The sequence below is a fragment of the Marmota marmota genome, unplaced genomic scaffold (genome assembly GCF_001458135.2).
Source record: "Marmota marmota marmota unplaced genomic scaffold, marMar, whole genome shotgun sequence".
Classification (NCBI taxonomy): Eukaryota; Metazoa; Chordata; class Mammalia; order Rodentia; family Sciuridae; genus Marmota; species Marmota marmota.
Genome location: NW_025999949.1, coordinates 25,595,696 through 25,617,693, shown reverse-complemented (window position 1 = coordinate 25,617,693; position 21,998 = coordinate 25,595,696). Strand labels below are relative to the sequence as shown.

The 21,998-nt window shown below is 42.6% G+C and overlaps 1 protein-coding gene across 3 annotated transcripts in view; it reads right to left on the bottom strand.

The window, feature by feature from the left end:
* Positions 1-294: 294 nt before the first annotated feature.
* LOC107142918 (COPII coat assembly protein SEC16-like) overlaps positions 295-21,998 on the bottom strand; it is a 392,435-nt gene continuing 370,731 nt past the window's right edge. The window contains exons 1-3 of one of the 3 annotated variants that reach the window (XR_007347243.1): positions 6,056-9,879; positions 4,667-4,840; positions 295-2,454 (exon numbers count right to left, since the gene is read on the bottom strand). The gene's annotated coding sequence lies outside the window, so the exon portion shown is untranslated. Of the gene's footprint in view, positions 2,455-4,666; positions 4,841-6,055; positions 9,880-21,998 lie in introns of those variants that run through there. The other 2 variants (XR_007347222.1, XR_007347237.1) reach the window with 2 other exon arrangements.

Below are 21,998 nucleotides of genomic sequence, written 5' to 3'. Positions count from 1 at the left end.
GTTGCCTTGGTAACTCACACTGTTCCTTAACCACACTTTGGTTCTCTGGGCTTCAAAGGCAAACCACGGAGCTCTTAATCCATTTTCTAGTCAAGGCGATCTCCCCAGCGAAAGACTTGTCATTTGCTGTTCCCAGTAAACTCCAAAGACCCTGTCACCCCTTCCTTGTTTTGTATTTTCTATGTGACACATCCAATTCACAAAACATGTACAAGTGACCACTTGGATGTCATGGTCAGTATCAGCTGAAGAAAAAGAGGTTAAATATTTTTGTGATTTTTTTGTTTGGATTTGGGGGGTTTTCTTTCTTTCTTTCTTTCTTTTTTTTTTTTTTTTGCCCAGTAACTTCACTTCCAAGAATATACCCCCCTAGGAAAGTGACCACAGATGTATATGAATTCCTAGGCTTATAGCTACAGGATGTTCACTGATAATTTGTGTATCTTGAAGAAATTTTGGAAACAAGTTATATTCATTATACTATGTCCTTACTAGATTATGTGACCATTAACAGTGTTGTGGATAGAGCCAGGCGCAGTGGCACATGCCTGTAATCCCAGAGGCTCGGGAGGCTGAGGCAGGAAGTTTGCAAGTTCAAAGCCAGCCTTACCAAAAGCAAGGTGCTAAGCAACTCAGTGAGACCCTGTCTCTAAATAAAATACAAAATAGGGCTGGGAATGTGGCTCAGTGGTCGAGTGTCTCTGAGTTCAATCCCCGGTAAACACACACAAAAACAGTGATGTGGATGGACATTTAATACCAATGAAAGACACAGCAGTGGATTATTAATGTGAAAACTCAGATTATAAGACAAGATGTACAATATATTTTGTTTCCTGTTTTTTTAAAGTTTATACTTACATACTAAAAGTTCCAGAAAAATAAATATCTGACTGTTAGTGATAGTAAATTCTAGGTTTCATAAGAGCTCATTCTGATGAAGAAAATGCATCTATAAAAATATATAAATATATCTGCAAATATTTAAATTGGGAGCTCAGAAGGGTTATGGAATGCAGAAAAGAAAAGAAGCAAAACATTGAAGGAAAAGAAACTCAAGGGTATATTTGAGAGCCCCTCATTAGATATGTAAGACTCCAGGCTAATAACATTTGTGAATGGCATGAGTGTTTTTAGGAACTATGAGAGAAGTAATCCATGAAGCAGAGAAAAGTAACACCTGGTGCAGAAAACATCACATCACTCCAAATCTAAGAAGTGACATCTAGCAGCAAACCCTGGGAGGAGAATTTCCATGTGCATTTCAAGATGCCGTAGAGGTGGTCTTTTATGCTGTTGTGTTCAGAGGTCTATATTGCTTTTCTAAGTTCATGGAACACCACCCTCTATGCCCCCCTAACCAAGCCCACACTAGAAGACAGAAATGGTGAATTGACTTTTATTAACTCCAACCCCCAAATTGTGCCCCTGATGTTAAAGGGAAGATTTAAGTGTGAGCCACTGAGGCACCTAGAGAACCTAGTGTGTGGGCCACATGGAGAGGGAGCTTTGGGTCCATGGTACCCCAAAATAAAGCACATGGGAAATCTCTACTGAACATCAGTGCCAACTTTCAGATTGTCCTTCTGTTTTCAACTCTGGAACAGGTGACTGAATTTTAGACAGGATCTCCATGGGCTTTGTGGTTGTTATGTAGAGGCCAGAGTTATTTCTGGCTGTTTCCAACCCTTCTTGTACACATCAGTTAAATGACTAATCAAGGCTTGATATAATGTTAAGGATTTATATTTCAATAAAGTCAAAAAGCTGAGCTGATACGTGCTCACTCTCGTTAACTAAAGCATTTTTTTTCTAGCTGGGAAAAATTGGGGAGAGAAATTGCTCCCAAAGAAGCTTGGAATCCCTTGATCCTGCTAGCCTGCACCTTCATCTTCTCCCTGAATTGATTCTAAGATGTAAGAAAAATTCAGTTTACTGAAAGCCAACTCATTGTAAATATCATACATATAAGTTAATTGAAATTGGGGTTTTAATCTAACTTTTATTAGCAAGTAATAAGAACATGAAAGATGGTGGAATAAGATGGACATCATTACCCTAAATACATGTATGAAGACATGAATGGTGAGACTCTATTTTGTCCAACCAGAGAAATGAAAACCTGTGCTCCATGTGTGTGCTATGAATTGAAATGCATTCTGCTGTCATGTATAAAAGAATTATAACAAAAAAATTAATTAATTAATTTAAAAAATAAAAACATGAATTAGGGTATCATTAGTTGCTATTATAAACAAATCCCCAAAATGTATGATGTCCCAACACAACCGAAATATTCACAAATGTAAAATCCAAAATGGGGGGGGGGTGTTCATCAGCAATTGGTCTTCTTCCTGGTTCCAGAAAACAGGTGCCTCCTTCTTGTGGCTTCGTCATCTTCCACAAGAGACTCCCAAAGCTATGGCACATCCGAATCCACAAGAAGATGGTAGTCTGAAAAGAATGTGTGAGACCATGAGAGAGCTTTCTGTGCCAGACCAGAAAGTGGGCCATGTCCTTTCCAGGCACAGACTATTGGTCAGAATTGATCACATGATCACAACTAATGCAAAGGAGGCTGGGAAATGTAGGCAGTGTTCCCAGGAAGACAAGGAAGCAGTGTGGTATGTCTCCAGATAGGCACATAAGTTTGGACCAGCCGCAAGAACAACAGAATGGCAGTTTTCAAAGTGCATCATGGAAGCTGGAGAAGTGAAGCCCCATCTCTTAGAGTCTTAAATGGAATAAAGATTCAAGATGTTCTGCCAAACAAATAAACAAAAAAATTTAACTGTCATCATGGGACTTTTCTTTCTAAGAAATGAAATGGATACATTTTAGGGAGAAACAAGGGGATTGATGGGGGGGTCATCAAAATAACATCAATATTAGTCTTAAATTTTCATTTCCATAAGTCACCTTTCTCATGTAGTGCAGCTAATCTGGGTTTCACCTATGCAGGTAATAAACTAAGGCTATTAATCAGTGATATTTTGGTATTAATTATCTTAGTGAATCCCTCCTCATCAAATATTTTACCTCAGACTAAATTGATGTCTCATGATAGAAATAAAAGGAAGGAAGGGCAGGAGGGAGGGAGGAAACATGTCCCTCCCTCTGTGCGCTGCAGGCCTCCTCTCCTTCACTGGACAGCTATACTTGGCTTTTAAAGGCTGCCTTCCTCCTCTACTTACAGTGACAAAAAGCAGCTCTGAGGAGGAAACCCAAGAACATTCAAAACCAGGTTACAACTCCCTTTAGTAATTTGATTCTGTAAGAAAATATGCATGTGAACAAATTATCTTCAAACTCCTGCAAGAAGAGGTCCAGTGCTCATGGAAATTCAAATTTATTTCAAATGTGGAGGAATTCTTTCTACCACTTTTTAACATGTATTTCATAACTATGAGCATGAAAGAAATATTTCTGATTTCTTTCAGTAAAACCCTTAACTCTAATCAAAAGCCAAACAGACGGGCATTTCTCTCTCTCTCTCTCTCTCTCTCTCTCTCTCTCTCTGGTGCTAGGGATGAACCCAGGGGTACTTAACCACTGAGCCACATCCTCAGCCCTATTATTATTATTACTATTATTTGAGACAGGTTCTCACTAAGTTGCTGAGGCTGAGTTTGAACTTGTAATCCTCTTGCCTCAGCCTCCTGAGCTGAGTGCACCATGACACCCAGCTAAACTGACCTTCTTTATGTCACGGGTGCAGAGTGAAGAGATGAATAGCTTAGACTTCTCCATCATGCGTGTCTGTCTGGAACAAAATGTGCACACAGCCTCACCCCTGCAGTCAGAGCTATTGTTAGAGAAAGGTAAACACTGAGGCTCCATTCCCTTGATCGCATATTTTAAGTACGGTCTGATGTCCATAAAGGTACACGAATAGATAAACACTGCTAATTCAATCAAGTACAACTAAGACAGAAGTTTTATTGTAAATTTTCAGGGTTAGAGACGTGTTCATAGTTTTGGAATCAATGACTGAATTTCTGACCTCATTTTAAAGGAAGTGCTCTTAATTTTAGAAAAAAAAATTAAAATTTTTGTTGTAGAACAGTTTATTACAGGAAATAGAAATAGTTGGAATTGGTTAAATTAATTTAGCACATAGAATATAACGATGATGTTTACAATTATGCATATACTATCAAAGGTAAATGGCTCCATTCATATGCAAATCATTACAAATTGTTATTAGCAAACTGACTTTTTCAGAGCTCTAGCACAAAAGTGTGAGTCTCCTCTTTAAGTGAATATATTTCTATGTACTTGTTGAACAGCTGAAATACTGTGTCTCTGTTTCTAAGGTTGGAGCGTTTTAATTACTTTGCTTCTGAGAATGGGTTGAAATTGAATTTAGGTATCACTTTGAAAATGATGTCATTTTGCAATAACCTGGAGACACGTTCAAAAGACAATCTTAGGTGAAAGATGCAGGAAAGAATATTGTTAGAACAGTTTGGCAACAAGTTGAAAACATTTGAATGGAAAATAAAATCTTTCCCCATGGTTTGCCTCCTTTCAGAGTTTCTGCAAGGAAAAAAAATCAAATAATTCTTTGAGAAAAAATGCATAAATACATATAAACTTAGGAATCGTCGCCCCTTTGATCTCTCTACCTTCTCAGCTCCCAAACTGCAAGGATCATTTAGGTTACCTGAAGCCTGACCTCGGCCAGCTGGCTGCACAGCTTCCTAGGACTCTCAGCGAACATCATTCCCAGTTTGTTGGAGGCCCTCCAAAGGCTGACTTCCACTTCCAAAGCGTCCAGTTAGGTCTTCTCTGCCAGAAGCACATCACAGGCAGCTCAGATGGTGATGCTGGTGATCAACTTAGAAAAGAGATGCAGACAGGAATTACATTCTGCCCACTCTGTAGTTCTCCTTTCAACTGGTTCTAGAAAGAATTTCTCAGAATGAGGAAATTTGCGGCAGCGGAAGGATTAGTATTTTCCTTTCCCCAACTCTTTATTTATTTTTTTATTGTTGTTCTTATTGTTAGTATTCGTACCAGGGATTGAACCCAAGGGTGCTTAACCACTAAGTCACCACATCTCAATGTATTTATGTTTATTTGACAGGGTCTCACTAAGTTGCTTAGAGCCTCACCAAGTTGCTGAGGCTGGCCTCAAACTTGTGATCCTCTTGCCTCAGCCTCCCAAGCTGCTGGGATTACAGGCGTGTGCCACCATGCCCGGCTTACTACTTTAATTTGAATGTACCATTTTCAAAAATACGTGGAGGGCATGCTGAGTCAAGTCTCTTTCTACCAGCATTCTCCTTACTACTCTCGGTGACAGAATGCGGTTTTGTTTCGTTTTCAGTGACAGTAGCAGGGAGCCTATCTGCCGTCAGAGCCTTCTAATCATTCTAAGAGAACATTTCTCTCTCTCCCCTGCATTTAATCACATCCTCTGCCTCCATAATTAAAAATAACCGGTGTACGTCCTATTCAGGCAGAGATACAATGTCCCCTTTGTTCCCAGGGTTCTGAGGTGGGGACCCTTGCCATCTGACAGTGACACATCTCAAGAACCCTACTTGTCTGTGATTCAACTCGGGTCCTCAATTCCTGTCCCTCCCCTCCTCCACATACAGACATGGTGTTGGTTTTAGGAGTGTCAGGCCATTCATTCAGTCCATTGATATCTCTCGGGAACCCAAGAGCTGTCAGCAGTACATTAGCCACTGGGAAGGTGGCGGGGGACGTATGCCTGAAACAAACTTTTGCAATGAGTTAAATCAAAACCTCAACTGTCCAGAGTGCTAAGAGAGTGTCTTAGGACCTAGTTTAGTCTAAGGCGTTTCGTTCTTCAGTTTTTCCTCCCCTGGTACATTAGGCAAGGTCCAAAGACATTTCCAGTTGTTCCAATGTGAGGGGAAACGGGGAGACGAAGGGAGGGCTACAGACATTGAGTAGGAGGTAGGATGCTGCGAAAATCCTACAGTGCACAGAAGGGCACTAAAAGCAAAGAATTATTCAGCTTAAAATGTCAAGAATGTCAAAGATGAAAGTTCCTGGTGATCTTCAGTAAGCAAAGACTCACCTGCAGGGCTGGGCCCTTGCCTAGAGTTTCTGGTCAGTAGGTCCAGGGTGGGGACTGTGCAGTTGCATTTCTCACAAGTTCCAGGTGATGCCGGCATTTGGGGTGCAGGACCGTACTTGGAAAAAATATCCTATGGACTCTTAGAGGAGGAATCTCTGAGAAAATGATGTGTGAAAGTTCAGCAGGAGTTAGCTGGAGAACAAGGGAGAAGATCAAATTTTGCAGGCAGTTTATGGGAGAAGCTCAGAGGTGTGAGGTTGTGGCATGATCAAAGCACTGAAATCAAGGAGGATGGGGTTGGATGGAGCTGGAGAGGGACCCAGAGCCAGATTGCTCAAGGCTACAGTAGGATACTGATCTGTTGCCTAAAGGCAAAAGAAAGACACAGAAGAAATTCTAGCAGGGAACTGGGGCAACTTGACCAGGCATTTAGGGTATGAAGGAGGAGTACGGTATGTTTTCTACAGTTCAATATAATAAAAGGGCATGGCTTTTACAGCCAGGCAGTCCTGGATGCCAGTTGTAGCTCAGCCTTTTATATGATCCAGGCAAATTATTTCACTTCCATGAGCCTCAGTTTCCTCACCTATAAAATAGGAACATTCAGACCTAGTTCCCCGGATTGTTGTGGGAATAAATGAGATCACGTTCATAAAAGTGTCTGGCACACAGGAGGACTCAATGAATGTTAATTCCCTTCTATTAAGTGCGAGACATGAAAGGACAAGGGGCTCCTCCAGCGCCTCATTTGCATCTCAAAGAGAACACAGCCAAGCGTTCTGTCCACAGAGCACTTGCATCACCCGTGTGTGCCAAGCCTGTGCCAGGGCCTGCTGCTGGCATGTCTTAAGTGCAAATTAGGCGAGTGCCTCCCACACAAAAATGCTTCGAAGCTAATGCTAGGTTTGCAGATACCATCACAGAGCTCAGGCCAACGTTACCTAATTTATAGATGTTTGGATACTTCAGAGGCCCTTTTACCATTTCCCTTATTGTTTTGTAGCCTGACAATGGGGAGGAGAAACAGCGTTTGGAACCACAATAAATAATAATACTTAGCGTTAAATAACATTTGCCATCTTCAAAGCCACTTACAAACACTCACAAATTAAGATGCACCCAGCCCCAGCCTTGGGAAAGTATCATTATCTCTGTTTCTTCAAGCCAGCAAAGAGGATGAGGTCATTGGAGTTGCCCAAACCCTGTGGCCAGTTGGCACCGAAATGGGCTGCTTTAGTTCAATCCAGACAGCCCAAGCGGGTCCATTCCAGAACATTCTGGTCATTTCCCAGGAATGAGGGTAGTGCGAAGCGTTTGGGGGGAATGAGTTCCACTTTTCAGGAACCTCCTGTGAATTTGGGTGGGTGCAGCTATGCCCAGCACAACCTGAGCTAAACTTAATTGGGAGCATTGCTGTCAGCCAACAAGGTTGCTAGGACAGTTCCCCAACTCATCCCCTGCCACCTCCCAGAAAACTGAGCAAAATGTCAGGATCTCTCTGTGTGCTGAATAATTACATAATTAATGATAAGATCTCAGAGTTTCCTCATCTTCCAACTGGAGTGGTAATGACCCACAGGGTATCTGCGAAGGCACCGTATGCAGAAAGCCTGGTAGGGAGCTAGGTAATTGATGCAAGGAAGATTTCTTTATCAGTGTGTGTTTGACGTCATGGCCTTTGTGTTTACACCATTACAGAAGGTGTTCATAACAGGTCTTTTGTAAAGAGAAGCAGGTAATGTCACCCTCTCTGGAAATGTGGGCCAGAGAGGAAAAATGAACTCACTCAAAATCACCCAGCCGTTGGCCAATGGAGCAAAAAGGAGCCGGTGAGCTGTTTGCATTCTCTCTCTGTCTCCACATTCCATGAAAATAATGACATCTGCGTCCTCCCCTCCTGAAACTCCACACCAACCCAAGAGGTATTTATGAAGTCCCCATCACGTGCCAGACACTGTGAGCAGGGTCTGTGGAATATCTGGCAGGAGTTTGTCCTCAGTTGAGAATGATGAGTGCCACCTACATCAGCTGCTTCTCAGACCCTGAGGTTGAGAAGGGGCCACTTAGAAGGGCCACTGCCAGAATCTGGGATTTGTGAAATGCCAACCATCCCCAGCCTCACTCCTGCTTCCACACCTAGGTCAGCAAAGGATGATGTTCTAGAAACACTCGGAGACAACTGGATAAATTCCATTTGTCTCAGGATATAAGACTCTTTTGTTAAGATGCCTGGAAGTTCTTTAAGCTTACTTCAAGTCAGATGATATTTTCCAGCATGTTATATGGACAAAACGTCCAGGCTTTGGGATCAGATAGACCCAGACTCGTACCTCACGTTAGCCTTACTTTGTTCATCATAACAGCAGAAATGGGTCTTTCTGTCAAATAGAAATTGCAGAATGTTGATGGAGAAGGAGAAAATGAACATTAAGTGCTTAGCACAAAGCTGGGTACATGGTAGCTCTCCATAAACAGCAGCTCTGGTTATGATCATACTACTGTCTATGCTATTATTATACTGTTATTTCTCATTGGTATTATCTAAATATTGTACTAAATCTGAATGCAAAATTTGGCATTGATTCTGCTTATATCTGTCCTGTAGATGGTCTTGGTTAGCTAAGGTAACAGAAATAGAGTCTTCAAAATTAACACATTTATCCACAAGCCACCTCCAGAGAGTATTTCTTTTAATTTTGGTAATTTTTTCCTTATTTCAATTGGTCATTGCTCATTTCATGACTGTCAGTAGTTAGAAGAAGCTAGCTCGAAGAAACAGAGTTTTTAGAATCAGAGCATGAGCCGAATTTCTGCTCCTTAATTAAGGCTGTGTGATCTTGCAGCCCTGCCAGGACTCTCTTTATTTATAAAATAGGAATAGCAGCCTCCATGGGTTATTGAGGAGTCAATGAAATAATAATATTTATTAAAGATGTGGCATCTTGCAAATGCTATTAAAATACTTTCACTGTTCTGAAAATATTGATTTCTTCAGTTAACAAGAAACTGGAAAGCAAATTAGTAATTATTTCATAAATATTGTTAGTTGGATAAACTCTTTTAAAATAGAGGGAAATAATGGGTATTTCCTGGGGCAACAGGTGGCAAGCAGCCAGTGTGTCATCATTCTTAAACACCTACCCTGTGCCATGCAAACCCCAGGACATTGATTCATACCATGGTCCTCCTATTAAGTGCATGGCTCCTGATCCAGACAGACCTGGGTTCAACTCCTAGTTCTACGGCCTCTTAGCTATGAGTCTTTGATGAGCTGTTTCATCTCTCTGGGCCTCAGCTTCCTGATCTGCAGGTGCGATAATAAGTATCACCTACCTCCCTGGGCTTTGGAGATTATGCATGTGGAAAGCACAGACCACAGCCCTGAGAAGCAGCAGGCATTCTGCACATGTTCACTTCCACTGTTAAACACCAAACAGAAAAGACAGCTCGGTTAGCTTCTCCATACCAGCACTTTAGAGAGTGAATCGCTCATCTCTGGCAGAGCAGCAGTAGTGAAAATGACACACTGAGGTGCTGGCTGGCTGGAGAGGCAAAGGTGTGCACTCCACGTCCTGAGGTCCTGGAACCGAGGGCAAGAGATGGGTGCCCAGGCTAAGAGCCATGCTGGGTGGCATTATACTGCCTGAAATGTGGCCGAGTGTAGGATGATCAGACACCCCAGTCTATGCAGGTGTGAGAATTATCTATTGATGTATTTCAAACCACCCCAAAATTAGTGGCTTTAAACAACACCATTTTGCTCAGGTACCTGCAATTACAACAGGGCTTTGGGGGGGAGGACATAAAAAAGGAGGATAGAGAGAGAGAGAGAGAGAGAGGGAGAAAGGGGTGGGGAGAGAGGGGGGGAGAAGGAAGGAAGGAAGAAAGGAAGGAAGGAAAGAAGAAAGGAAGGAAGGGAAAAAGAAAAGAAAAGAAAGAGGGAAGAAGAAAGAGAAGGGGAGGGGAAAGGAGATGATTGATGATAGATAGATGATAGATAGGTAGATAGATGATAATTGAAAATTATAGGATGTACGGGGTTTGCTTGAACTTGCTTGAAGAGAGAGATGGAAATCCCTCACCCTTATTCGTGCAGGGCCTGGAGGTTGCTGACATCCTTTCTAGCTCTGTGACCCTCCCCAAGGAACGGGCATGGTGTGATTAACATTCCCTTTTCTCAAGACTAGTGGTGCTAGCTTTCATCTCTCAGTGTTTATAAATGCCTTTGAAAATGGAATGTGCCACATATACACACAAGGCTATTATTAATATGGTGTCCAAACACCTCTCTCCACATGATAGTTAAGGAACAAAGCATTTGGGTTGTAAGTATGCAAGTAAGCACGCGTGTGTGCACACACCCCAATTAAGAAATATTCTTTATTCTCACCCTGCCTTGGGAGACACACCAGAATATCTCACAAGAGTTCAGATGAGCAGAATTGGGACCACATAAAAGCTCCAACAGAGAATTGGGTGACAAAATCCGGGAATAATTAATGAGCCCACTTTTTCCAGAGCTCCTGCTTGCTGCGAGAGCTAAGCACTATGGAAAATGAAAAGCTTAGGGGGTACAGGGTCCTACAACGGGGTACAGATATGACAAGGACATTGGCCTGGATTTTAAGAAGCTTACTCATCAAAGATGGACTTAATGGTAAGCTGAGCAGGTCCCAAGTGGAGAAAACCCACCAGGGTTGAGCAGGGAATGAGGGAAGAGAAGACTCTACTTGTAGAAAACCAGAGGTAAGTTGTTTTTAAAGTTTGCTGTAATTGCAAAAGACATGGGTCTAAAGCATTTTAATTTTTGATCCTTGAGTAATCCAGCAAAATTCACGAATCCTCTCCCCAGAAAAATGCACATGCAAAGAAATTTTGTGTTAAGCATGTCACAAAGTTCACCAATTTTGTAAAGCCTGGTACTCCCTGGGCCCTCTTTTGTACCTATCATGGAATTGCAATGTTGAAGTTGTGAAATCAGCAAAGTCTGAACAGATTCAAAGCAATGATTAGATTTTCTCCAACTCTGTGCCCAGAGCATCATGCCCAATGCCAGGTTTATCAAGCTCCTAAAATAAATGTTTGTTTAATAAATAAGCACTGAACTAAGGTATTTGAAAAGAAAACACAGATTCTTCCTTAAATTGTACCTTAAGAGGTCTTTTTAAAATTTATTTGATGTATTGATTCCGGGACTGGAATAAAATATTGTTTGATGCTCTTCTTTCCCCCAAGGATTATCTGATGTTTGACCATAGCCTGAAGACCCAAGAACAAATGATCAAATGTATGAGTTGCCACAGATCATTTCAAGAACAAGGGAAGGTTGAAATATTTGCTCTCTTATACCCAAGGTAACACAGGATAAAAACCCATCTTGAAGAATATTCAGAGACCACCTTTGAACTGCAAAAATCAACACCTGAAATGGCAAAATTGAGGAGGTCTCTCTTTGGATATCCCAGATCAATCACAAAGCAGCACGTACTTCGAGACTTTGATCCACCTGGGCAGTGTGAGCCTCAGTACTCCTCCTAAGCTTCCTGTGTCTCCATCCATCATGGACTAGATAGAAGCAGGTGGTACTCGAATGCACCTGGCTGTAAAGCCCCCTGCCCTGGACCCCTCTGCAAGACAAACACCTCCTAGCCATCTTTCTCTGGAAGAAATGGATCCTATTCCTCAGACAGGTTCCTCATTTATAAAAGTCAAGAGGGCATTGGCTTCCGGTTTCTTTTGCTAAAGGAGTTGTTCTCCTCAAATAGGTAAATAAAACAGCACCATATGGGCGTCACCTCACGCAAATGAGGAGTTAGAAGAGAAGAAGCCTAGCAGCTGCTGACAGGTGGCAGTGGGGGAGGGGCACGTGAGGGCTGACCTCCCAGCCCCCCACCCACCCTGGGCCTGCGCCTTTGCATGCTGCTCCAGGACATCTCCCCTTGAGGGCTCCCAACTTCCGGCCACCTTGAGGGGATTTTTGGTAAAGTGCTACAGAAGATAAAATTAGAAACCAGGCTTCCTTTTTCTCCTCCTTCACTCTGTTAGTCACAAGTGCCTCAACTCCAAATGAGAAACAACCCTCCCCCCTTCCATCTGCAGGCCAGAGAGCAAGCTCAGCTTCATGGCCCCCTCCCATCCACCTCTCAGACCCTCACTTGGATCACCTGCCATTGCAGAACAAAAGAAAGCCACACCCTGGCCCCACATTCTCTCCACTGTACCTGCTCCCTCCTCTTTCGAGGTGCGTGACCCTGGACAAATGGTTTCATTTGGGGGAGCCTCATTGGTGAAATGGGATAAACCCGCCCACTTGCAGAATGGGTGTGAGAACCAAATGCAGCCACAGTTTTGGTATTGGGCAGCAAGCAGGGCATCCAGTGCCCAGAAACGACTGTAGAAAACCCTACCCTGAGCCCAGTTTCACAGGGTTTGAACTCCAAGTTCAGCTTCAAGCATGATCCCCCAGGGCAAGGACCTGCAGTATTTATCACTCACTATGGTAGTCTGTCCCTGTGGGAGGTCAAAAAGTGCTGCAGACACCAGGCCTGGGAATAAATGATTGTTTGATGCTCTGCTCTCCCCAAGGCCTCTTATTATCAAAAGGAGAAATAAGAACAGAAGTTGTATGTTTTTTTTCTTTCCGCCTAAGGGCCCAGGTTGGGTTCATTTCTGTAAAGCAAGCTTGCATTTCTTCATAGGAGTGAGAATTGGTATGTTTCCTTGGGATGGAGCATGGGCAACCAGAAAACCTGCAGCCACTGTCCAAAGCCCACCTGACAGGTGACTCGGGAGGAAGTCCTGAGCAGCTTCCTCAAATGCTCAAATGTGGTCACACAGGGAGAGATGCTTGTGGGTGGTACAGGGGTACACATCGTCTTTCTGTTGTAAAATTTAAAAGCAAGTATTGGATAATTGCAACAATTGATTTCTGTCCATTTTTCTTCTGCAATATTGCTACTTACGTTTTAAAAGAAAAGTGCTCTCATGGAACTAGGAAAGGAACAATCATACATATAATTGCCAAGTGGACCAAAAATCTTAACTTGATACTCAATTGAGAAACCACGAAGCAATGGAAAAGCGTTGAAGAAAAAGCATGATATCTGAGCTATGGTCTTGGGTCTAGATAATTTTCTATAAAAATGCAGGCCGTCCATATTGCATTTCAGGTTACAGGTTTCCCAACCAATAGCAGTGCATCTATGTGACAGGAGAAAAGTTCCCTCTCTGTCCTCCATTTATACACATCATCCTCCTACTTCCAGGATTGCTCTACCCCGCCCCACTTCCCTCTCTGCTGGAATGTCTCTTATGCCTCACTCCGGTGACATGGAGCATGGCTTCTTGGGGAACAGCAATCCTGCGTGATTAGTGTGTGAGCTCCAGAGCCAGCCTTTTGGGTTCATATCCCAGCTCTGCCACTCGTCACTCATGCCTTGGTTTCCTCCTCTGGCAAATGAAGCATCTAACTCACCGAGTCATTATGAGAATCCAAGATTACATGAAGTGCTTAAAGCAGGGCCTGGCACATAATAAGCACTCAGGGAACAGTGGTTGTTGCTATTGTTCTCCTGAAGACATCCCAAGTGTTTGTATTTAACTGAGTCAGTTGTCTATTCCCAAGGGCAGGAAAATTTCCTGAGGGCGGAGATGGGGGCTCTTGAGTCTGATTTCCCCTTACCCCCTAACACAGCTATTTGAAGATGATTGGCATGTATTATTGAAACGAACTAAAGAAAATGTCTTTTACCTTTATTTTTATAGCACCAGAAGTTATTTTTGTCATATATTGATTTATTCTAGCCAGTGAATGTTTTTATCTTCAAAATGTTAACGGATATAAAAGCAATACATGTTGCCCTGACTACCTGACCCTACCCGCCCCTCCCATATCACAAGCCGAAGGCAGAAGTAATTCCCTAAACCATTAGATAGGTGTCATTAGATAGGTGTCTTCTCCTCAGAGTCCTCGAGACTTAGGCCTTAGGTCCTCCATGGGAAACTGATATCACAGAGCCATGCCATTGTAGAGCTGAGCAGACCTACAAGGTAATCATTCTTATCTTTTATTTTATAGAAAGGGAAACTAAGGCCCAAGATGAAAACAGTGCATGAGTGGCAGTGCCAGGGTTAGGACTTTCTGCAGTAGTCCCAGAGATGTCACATTTCACTCTGTGCAGCCACAGTACAGCGCTCTGTTCAACAAATATTCCGCAGAGGATTGAATGGCTCGATGACATGCTCTCAAGCAACACACGCCTGCGCTTTTGCAAAACAAGGGGACATATCATCTTCTGCTGTGCACATCGGTGTCTTTCATAAGGATGTCCATTTGACTGAGACGCTTCCATTTAGAGGAGGGCTTTGTTAACTACATCCCATGGGTCAGGCTTGGCCCTGTCTGACTTTGCAAATAAAGTTTTATCAGAAGACAGACATAGTTTTCGGGTACCATTGTTTCTATGGATACTTGGATGCCACAGTGGCAGAAGAAGTAGTGGTGACAAACATCTACCAAAGCCTGCTGTTCAGTCTGACCCCATGTGGAAGAAGTTCCCAATCCTGCACAGAACAAGCCCTGCCTGCTTTCTGTTCTGCTGGGAATGTACATACAATCTCTCTAATCCACAAATTGACCTTAGAGGAATTATGATTATTCCTATAGTATATATTAGTGAATTGAGGCCTGAAGAAATTGAAGGATTTATCCCAACTTTATAGCTTCTAAGCATCAAATAGATTCTTTAATTTGCTTTAAGTAGTTATTCATGACAATAGAAAGCCCTTTGACACATCATACCTAAGTGGAGTATGTATGATTCTTCTGGTTGTGCATGATGTAGGATCACATGGGTGGTGTAATCATACATGCACACAGGGTATTAATGTCTGGTTCATTCTACTATCCTTCCTGTCTCCCTACCTCTTCCCTTCCCTTCCCTTCACTCCCTTCTGCCTTATCTGAATTGCCTCGATTTTTCCTTAGCTACCCCCCCTTATTGTGAATTAGCATCTGCATAAGAGAAAACATTCAGCCTTTGGTTTTTGGAGATTGGCATATTTCACTTAGCATGATATTCTCCAGCTCCAACTATTTACTGACAAATGCCATGAACTCGTTCTTCTTTAAGTCTGAGTAATATTCCATTGTATATATGTACCACATTTTCTTTATCCATTCATCTGTTGAAGGGCACCTAGTTTGTTTCCGTAGTTTAGTTATTGTGAGTTGAGCTGCTATAAACATTGATGTGGCCGTGTCACTGTACTATGCTGATTTTAAGTCCTTTGGGTATATACTGAGGAGTGGGATAACTGGGTCAGAAGATGGTTCCATTCCAAGTTTTCAGAGGAATCCCCACACTGCTCTCCATAATGCTTGTACTAATCTATAGTCCCACCAGCAATGTATGAGTGTGCCTTTCCCCCACATCCTTACCGGTATCAAATAGATTTTTCATAAAGGCAAAGCAGTAAATATTATTCCATGACAATGTGGGAATGTGAGAGGTCACACATAGTGCTCTGTGTTTAACTCCAGGATTCAGAGGATTGCAAAACTGAGAGGATTAAGAACATGTCCAGGAAAGGCCCCATCCAGAGTGCATGGAAACCTAGGCTTCTGTCTGCCCCTCTTCCTACATTGCTGTGTGACCTTTAACAAGACACAGGACATATCTGTGCCACAGGTGTCCCATCTACACTAAAGTTGTGGGCTTTTAAGTCTGTTCTGAGACTTTTCTGGGGCGCAGCGGAGTTGGCCTCAGCTACAATTGAGGCAGGCCATGTTTTTTGGGTTGCAGGCTGAGAGATTCCCTGAGGACTCCCTTTCATATGTGCCTGCTTAGTCAGGACTCCAGAAGTTCTTGATGATAAGACTTTGAAGCACGGTTTAAGGCTGGCTAGGGGGCAGGGCAGAATAAAAGTGAGTTTGAACTCTTAGTAAGAAAATTAAATAAAAAAACAGCTTGCCATTTTTTTCCCACTCAAATAAAGACTCTTGATACTGATCAGTATCAAAGAAAGATAGAACTCGTTCTTTGCTGCCTTGAAGTAGATACCATGATTTTTTTTTTTGGATCAGAAATGCACCCATCAATATTTACTGTGTACCTGTCAATTTGCCTTTTCACTTTAACAGGTTTTAGAGAATCATCCATCCATGTGAACTTGAGAGTACCCACTATCTTCAAAACCATCGTACCACGGCTGGCAGACTGGAGTCTGTTGAAGTCTGACTTGACTGATGGCACTGACCACAGAATGGGCTTGCCGGGACCAAGGTCAGTCATCTGTAGCCGGTGGATCCCTCCTGCAGAGAAGAAACTGAAGAGTCAGTAAGGAGGCGTGGAGCCTCCCCATTTCGCCTATCTGACGTTCAAGAATTGATGTGGTCAGAGGGAATGTTGCATCTGGTATGAAAGCAAGATAGAACACACACACCCTCCCTTTGAGACTAAATCTCCACTTCAAAATGTTTTCCTTGTGCTGTTGAGATCACGAAAGATTACTAATACCTTGCTGCAGGTCAGCACTATTCAAAATGATGCCTAGATTCGATGAACAATCAGAAATGCTGAAAGCTATTTTATCCTCAATCCTCAAAGAACTTGCAGTTCCTCCTCCAAGTGCATTCAAGGAACTAGTTCTTCCCCTAAGAACCAGCCCACCCAGTGAGCAGCCTGGAGAGTAAGGAGTCCAGAACTGGTAAGTCAACTTCTGAGTAAATGAGAAAGAAAACCCTTTCTTCGAGATCCAACTGCCTAGAATTGTCCTGTCTTTGGGGTTGGGCTCTCAGGAGGTCACTATTCACTCTCCCCTGCTCGACACCATGGGCAGGGCTGACCTCTCTGTGCCCCCACCCCACCTCGCCCCGACTTTGGGCATGGTCATCTGGCATGCTTTGACCAGTGGGCTATGTTTGTAAGTGGCAGATCATTTCTGAGCTCTGTGTAGGTCGGGTCTCTCTCCCTGTCCTGTGTAATGAGGAGCAAATGTCCAAATGGCTGTTGCTTCTTTCGCCTGGACCCAGAATGAGACACGGGAGTAAACCTGAACCCAACACAAAGACAAAACCCAATCCATAGACCCAAATTGCCTGCAACCCCTAAGCAGGGGAGAAAACTTGTAGTCACAGGCCACTGATCCTTGGGTTGCTCTGTACTCAGAGATCTGACTAATACAGTTAGCAGATCTGACTGATACGGTTTGCTTCTTCATTTGCCAATAAGGCTGTAAACACCAGTAAGCTTATTGTCAGATTTGTAGATTGAACTCCTAATTAAAGATTAAACAGTAATTAATGTCCTTTATTTTATTCCACACATGAGAAAACTTTCAGGGAACGAGTTATCCAAAGGGCCAGTGAGTTAAGGGCAGAGAGAAGAAGGTCCTTCTGCCTCCTGACTCTGATCTCAGCTGGATCGCCACAGCAGCCAGCCAGGCTCCTGAAGCACTTGTAAATTTTACATTCTCATCTAATAAATACTTGGGACCATGAGAAAGTCCAGCAATCACTATCAGGAGATAACAGTTGAATGACTTTTGGAGGACACAGATACTGACATGTCACCCTCACATCAGATCCCCTCAGAAATGCTCTGTGTGGTCACAGCAAGATGAGTCCGAACAGTAAACACAACCGCATTTCATTTTTCAGCCTAGGAGTTGACATTCACATGCTCCAGATTACGTTTTAGATTATTTTCCCAAGCAATTCGCACCGTCATTTTGACTGACCAACAGTGGTGCTACTCCCCAAATGATTCAGAAATATGTCCAAATTAGGCAATGAACAACTTGATTCTTATCTGTTGGCCCAACATCAGACAAGCAATGCCTTTAAATATTTCCAGAATCTCAAATTAGGGGAACTGCTGAGGTTATAGGGCTCAGCCTTCTAACTAAGAAGTCTGGAGTCTGAGGGTCTGAAAGATCCAGTTGAAAACCCCACCTCTGCAAACCACTGATGCAAGGCCTTGGGAAAATCATGAAATCTCTCTAAGGCTTGGGTTTCCCGTCTGTGATATGGAGATATAGCCACTGCTACTTAAAATAGAGCTTTAGAAGTAATAGGGGCAGGACTTAAAGCCCCTGGCCCAGTACCTGGTTCAGTGTAAGCACACACACAAAAGTGAGCATCCCCTGTCATTGATTGTCATATCCCAAAAGGATGGCCATTTCGCTTTTTTAAAATTAATTCTAGCCGGTCATGGTGGTGCACACCTGTAATCCCAGCAGCTCTGGAGGCTAAGAGAGGAGGATGGCGAGTTCAAAGCCAGCCTCAGCAAAATCAAGGCACTAAGCAACTCAGTGGGAACCTGTCTCTAAATACAAAATATAAAATAGGGCTGGGAATGCGGCTCAGTGTTTGAGTGCCCCCGAGTTCAATCCCTAGTACCACCCCCCCCCAAAAAAAATCAATTTCTATCCCATCAAAATCTGCAGCCATAAAATTTGCCCATGTTAAGTACTTGGCACAGTTTGATGGGATTTGGCAAATATCCACAGTCTTGTAACTTCTACCACAGTCACTGTAGAAAACATTTCCTTGAGCTGAGTGTGGTAATCCCAGTGGTTCTGGAGGCTGAGACAAGAGGATCATAATTGCTGAGACCAAGTTCAGCAATTGGAGCTAAGCAACTCAGTGAGACCCTGTCTCCAAAAAAACAAAAAAACAAACTAGTTCTGGGGATGTGGGGATGAAAGTCAATGGGAAAACACTCCTGGGTTCAATCCCCAGTGAGGAGGAGGAGAAGAGGAGAAAACACATCCTTTTAATTTTTTTCATTTTATTTATTTTTTTATTGGTTGTTTTTAGTTCTACATGACTGTAGAGTCATTTTGATATAATTACACAGGCATGGAAACATATCCTTGATATTACCAAGTTTCTTTATGGTCTTTTAAAGCCATTCCATTCCAACCCCAGCCCCAGGCAACCATTAATCTGATTTCCACCAATCTGTTATGTCATGACAGGGAAACTGTGTCTATTCTGGAATTTCGTGTCTATGGAAGACAGCAGTATGTTTTGGGGTCTGACCTCTTTCTCAACACATTGTAAGATTCCTTCACATTGTATTATCAATAGCTTACCCTTTTCTTAGTGAATAATATTCCTTGAGTGCACATAATAAAACTTGTTTACCCACTCATCTGTTAGCAGCCCTTTGGACTCTTTTGATTTAGAACTATTAGAAGTAAAGCTGCTATGAACATTTGGGTCCGGGTCTTTTTGTGGACGCATGCTCTCACGGGAGAAGGATGGCTAACTGATGACGTGAATGCTTCACTTTGTAAGAAGCCCTTGAAGAGATCTTTAGAGAAATGCGAGCTTTCACACTCTCCCAGCCACCTCGACCCTTCCTGTTGCTCACACTCCCACTGACACTTGGGGTTGTCAGTCTTTTTAATTTCAGTCATTTTAATGACTGTATTGGTCATTTATTGTGGGATTTAAATTTGTATTTCCCTGACCAAAAAAAAATCATGTAGTCTATCTTTTCAGCTGTTTATTTGCCATCTTTATAGCTTCTTTTGTTCAAAACTTCCACCCATTTGCAGGGATATCTTATTAAGATATATATACACACACACATAAGTATATATAATATATGTATATTTACATATATATATATATATATATATACACACATATGCATTTTCTTCATAGAGACCCTTTGCCCCATATATGTATTAAGACTATTTTATCTCTGGTCCACCCAGACTATTTTAAATACATTATGGATATTTCAGTCTCCCCCACCTCCCAGTGACTCTGAAATCTAATACTTTTATTTACTGGGAAGCTTGGGCTTATGTAGAGGGAAAGATCATCTCTTTATACAGGGTCTAAATAAAGACCATCATCTATGGGCCACGCCTGGCCATAGCTTGTTTCTATGAATGAAGTTTTACTGGAACACAGCCACACTGATTTGTTTACATATTGACGACGGCTTCTTGCATGCTACAAAGGCAGAGCTGAGTTGTTGGAACAGAGACCCTGTGGTTGCCAAAGCCTAAAATATTTACTATCTGCCCCTTCACAGGCAAAGTATGCCGACTGCTACTTCAGAACATTGGCCTTTTGGTTCTAATCCAACTTCTAGACAACAGAAAAGAAGCCTGTCTCCTCCTTCAAGATCTGAATCAACTCTTTTGTCTCCTCTTCTGCTTTCCAGGCTGAAGAAAGATCTTTCAACCTTTTCTGGAATCAGTTTTAAAGGTGGTGCACCATGCTGGCACCCTTCAGTTTCTCCGTTCCTCTTACATTAAAATTCCCAAAATTCTCTATCCTGAGGCTTCCTGCTCCCCAAATCATTTCAGAAAGTGAGAAAGTCATTCATGTTTAAACTTGGCCTCTGAAGCTTTTGAACAATGTCATGCCACGTTTGGCCCCAGTTAGGAATTTAGAGAGCCATAGATCCTCAGTTCGTCCTCCTGAGCGATGTCTCCCCTGGATGATTTACGGACTCATTCATCAGTTTATTCGACATGGATGTGGGAAGGCCTGTGTGCGGTGCATTTTATTCAGAGTTATTTGAATCTAAATACAAGATGCTGCATTTTTGTCTGTCACATATCGTGGACTATGCTTCACATTGCAATCTGTCTTGAATGGCATAGGCTACTGTTATCTGTTGTGAAAAAAAAAAATCCCAGATATAATGTATAAATAAATAGCCACGGTCTACTTAGCTGATGAGTAAGCAATCTGGGCTGACCTCAGCAGGGAAGGCTGTCTCTGCTCCATAGCTGCAACGGCTGCTCAGACATCGCCCCTCTCTCCGTGTGGTCCTTCATGTGCTCTCTTCAACACAGTAGTTTTCCAAAAACACATTTTGGGGGACAGAGCCAGGTAGCTACATGTCCACTTCTAACCTAAGTCTCAGAAGCTTGGTAAGGTTGTTTGTCCTTGCTTCGTCGTTATTGTCACCTTCTTTTGTCAAAGCTCTCAAATCCCTGGCCCCATATCAAGGAACCCCCCTCGATGGCTCCACAGCCACCTTGGCTTCAGTGGCCAGGATGCTTCTCAAGCTGTGGGTGTGAGGAGCTTGATGGTCCAGGGACAGGACCTCGTTTTTCTACCATGAGAACAGAATGTTGACCTGCACCCTTTAATGATTTCTCTGAAGAAGAGGGTGGGTACTTCTGGGTTCCTGCTGCTTGGTGACAGCCAGTTTAGATGTCTGCCCATTGCTGCCTGGAGCTCAGAAAAGGCTCCAGTAGTCTGTCAGCGAGGACAAGGTACCCACAGGCCGCGTGAAGCAGGTTCTTTCCATTTACCTGTCCCCGGGGTGGGAGCTGGGTTCTGGAGCACAGGACAATTACCAGTGTCCTGCTTCAAGACTAAATTAAATTTAAAAAGGAAAAATATGTATATTCCTGTCCTCCAATGGGCTTCCAGAAGACATCATGCAGTTGTACTGGTGACCCTGAATCAAAAGCTCTTTTTTTTTTTTTTTACAGCAGAATGCATTATAATTCTTATTACACATATAGAGCACAATTTTTCATATCTCTGTTGTATACTAAATTTTTAAAAAATTCTTTTTTTTTTTAATTTTTTATTGTTGGCTGTTCAAAACATTACATAATTCTTGATATATCATATTTCACACTTTGATTCAAGTGGGTTATGAGCTCCCTTTTTTACCCCAAATACAGATTGCAGAATCACATCAGTTACACATCCATTGATTTACATATTGCCATACTAGTGTCTGTTGTGTTCTGCTGCCTTTCCTATCCTCTACTATCCCCCCTCCCCTCCCCTCCCCTCGCCTCTTCTCTCTCTGCCCCCTCTACTGACATTCATTTGTCCCCCTTGTATTATTTTTCCCTTTCCCCTCACTTCCTCTTGTATCTACTTTTGTATAACTCTGAGGGTCTCCTTCCATTTCCATGCAATTTCCCTTCTCTCTCCCTTTCCCTCCCA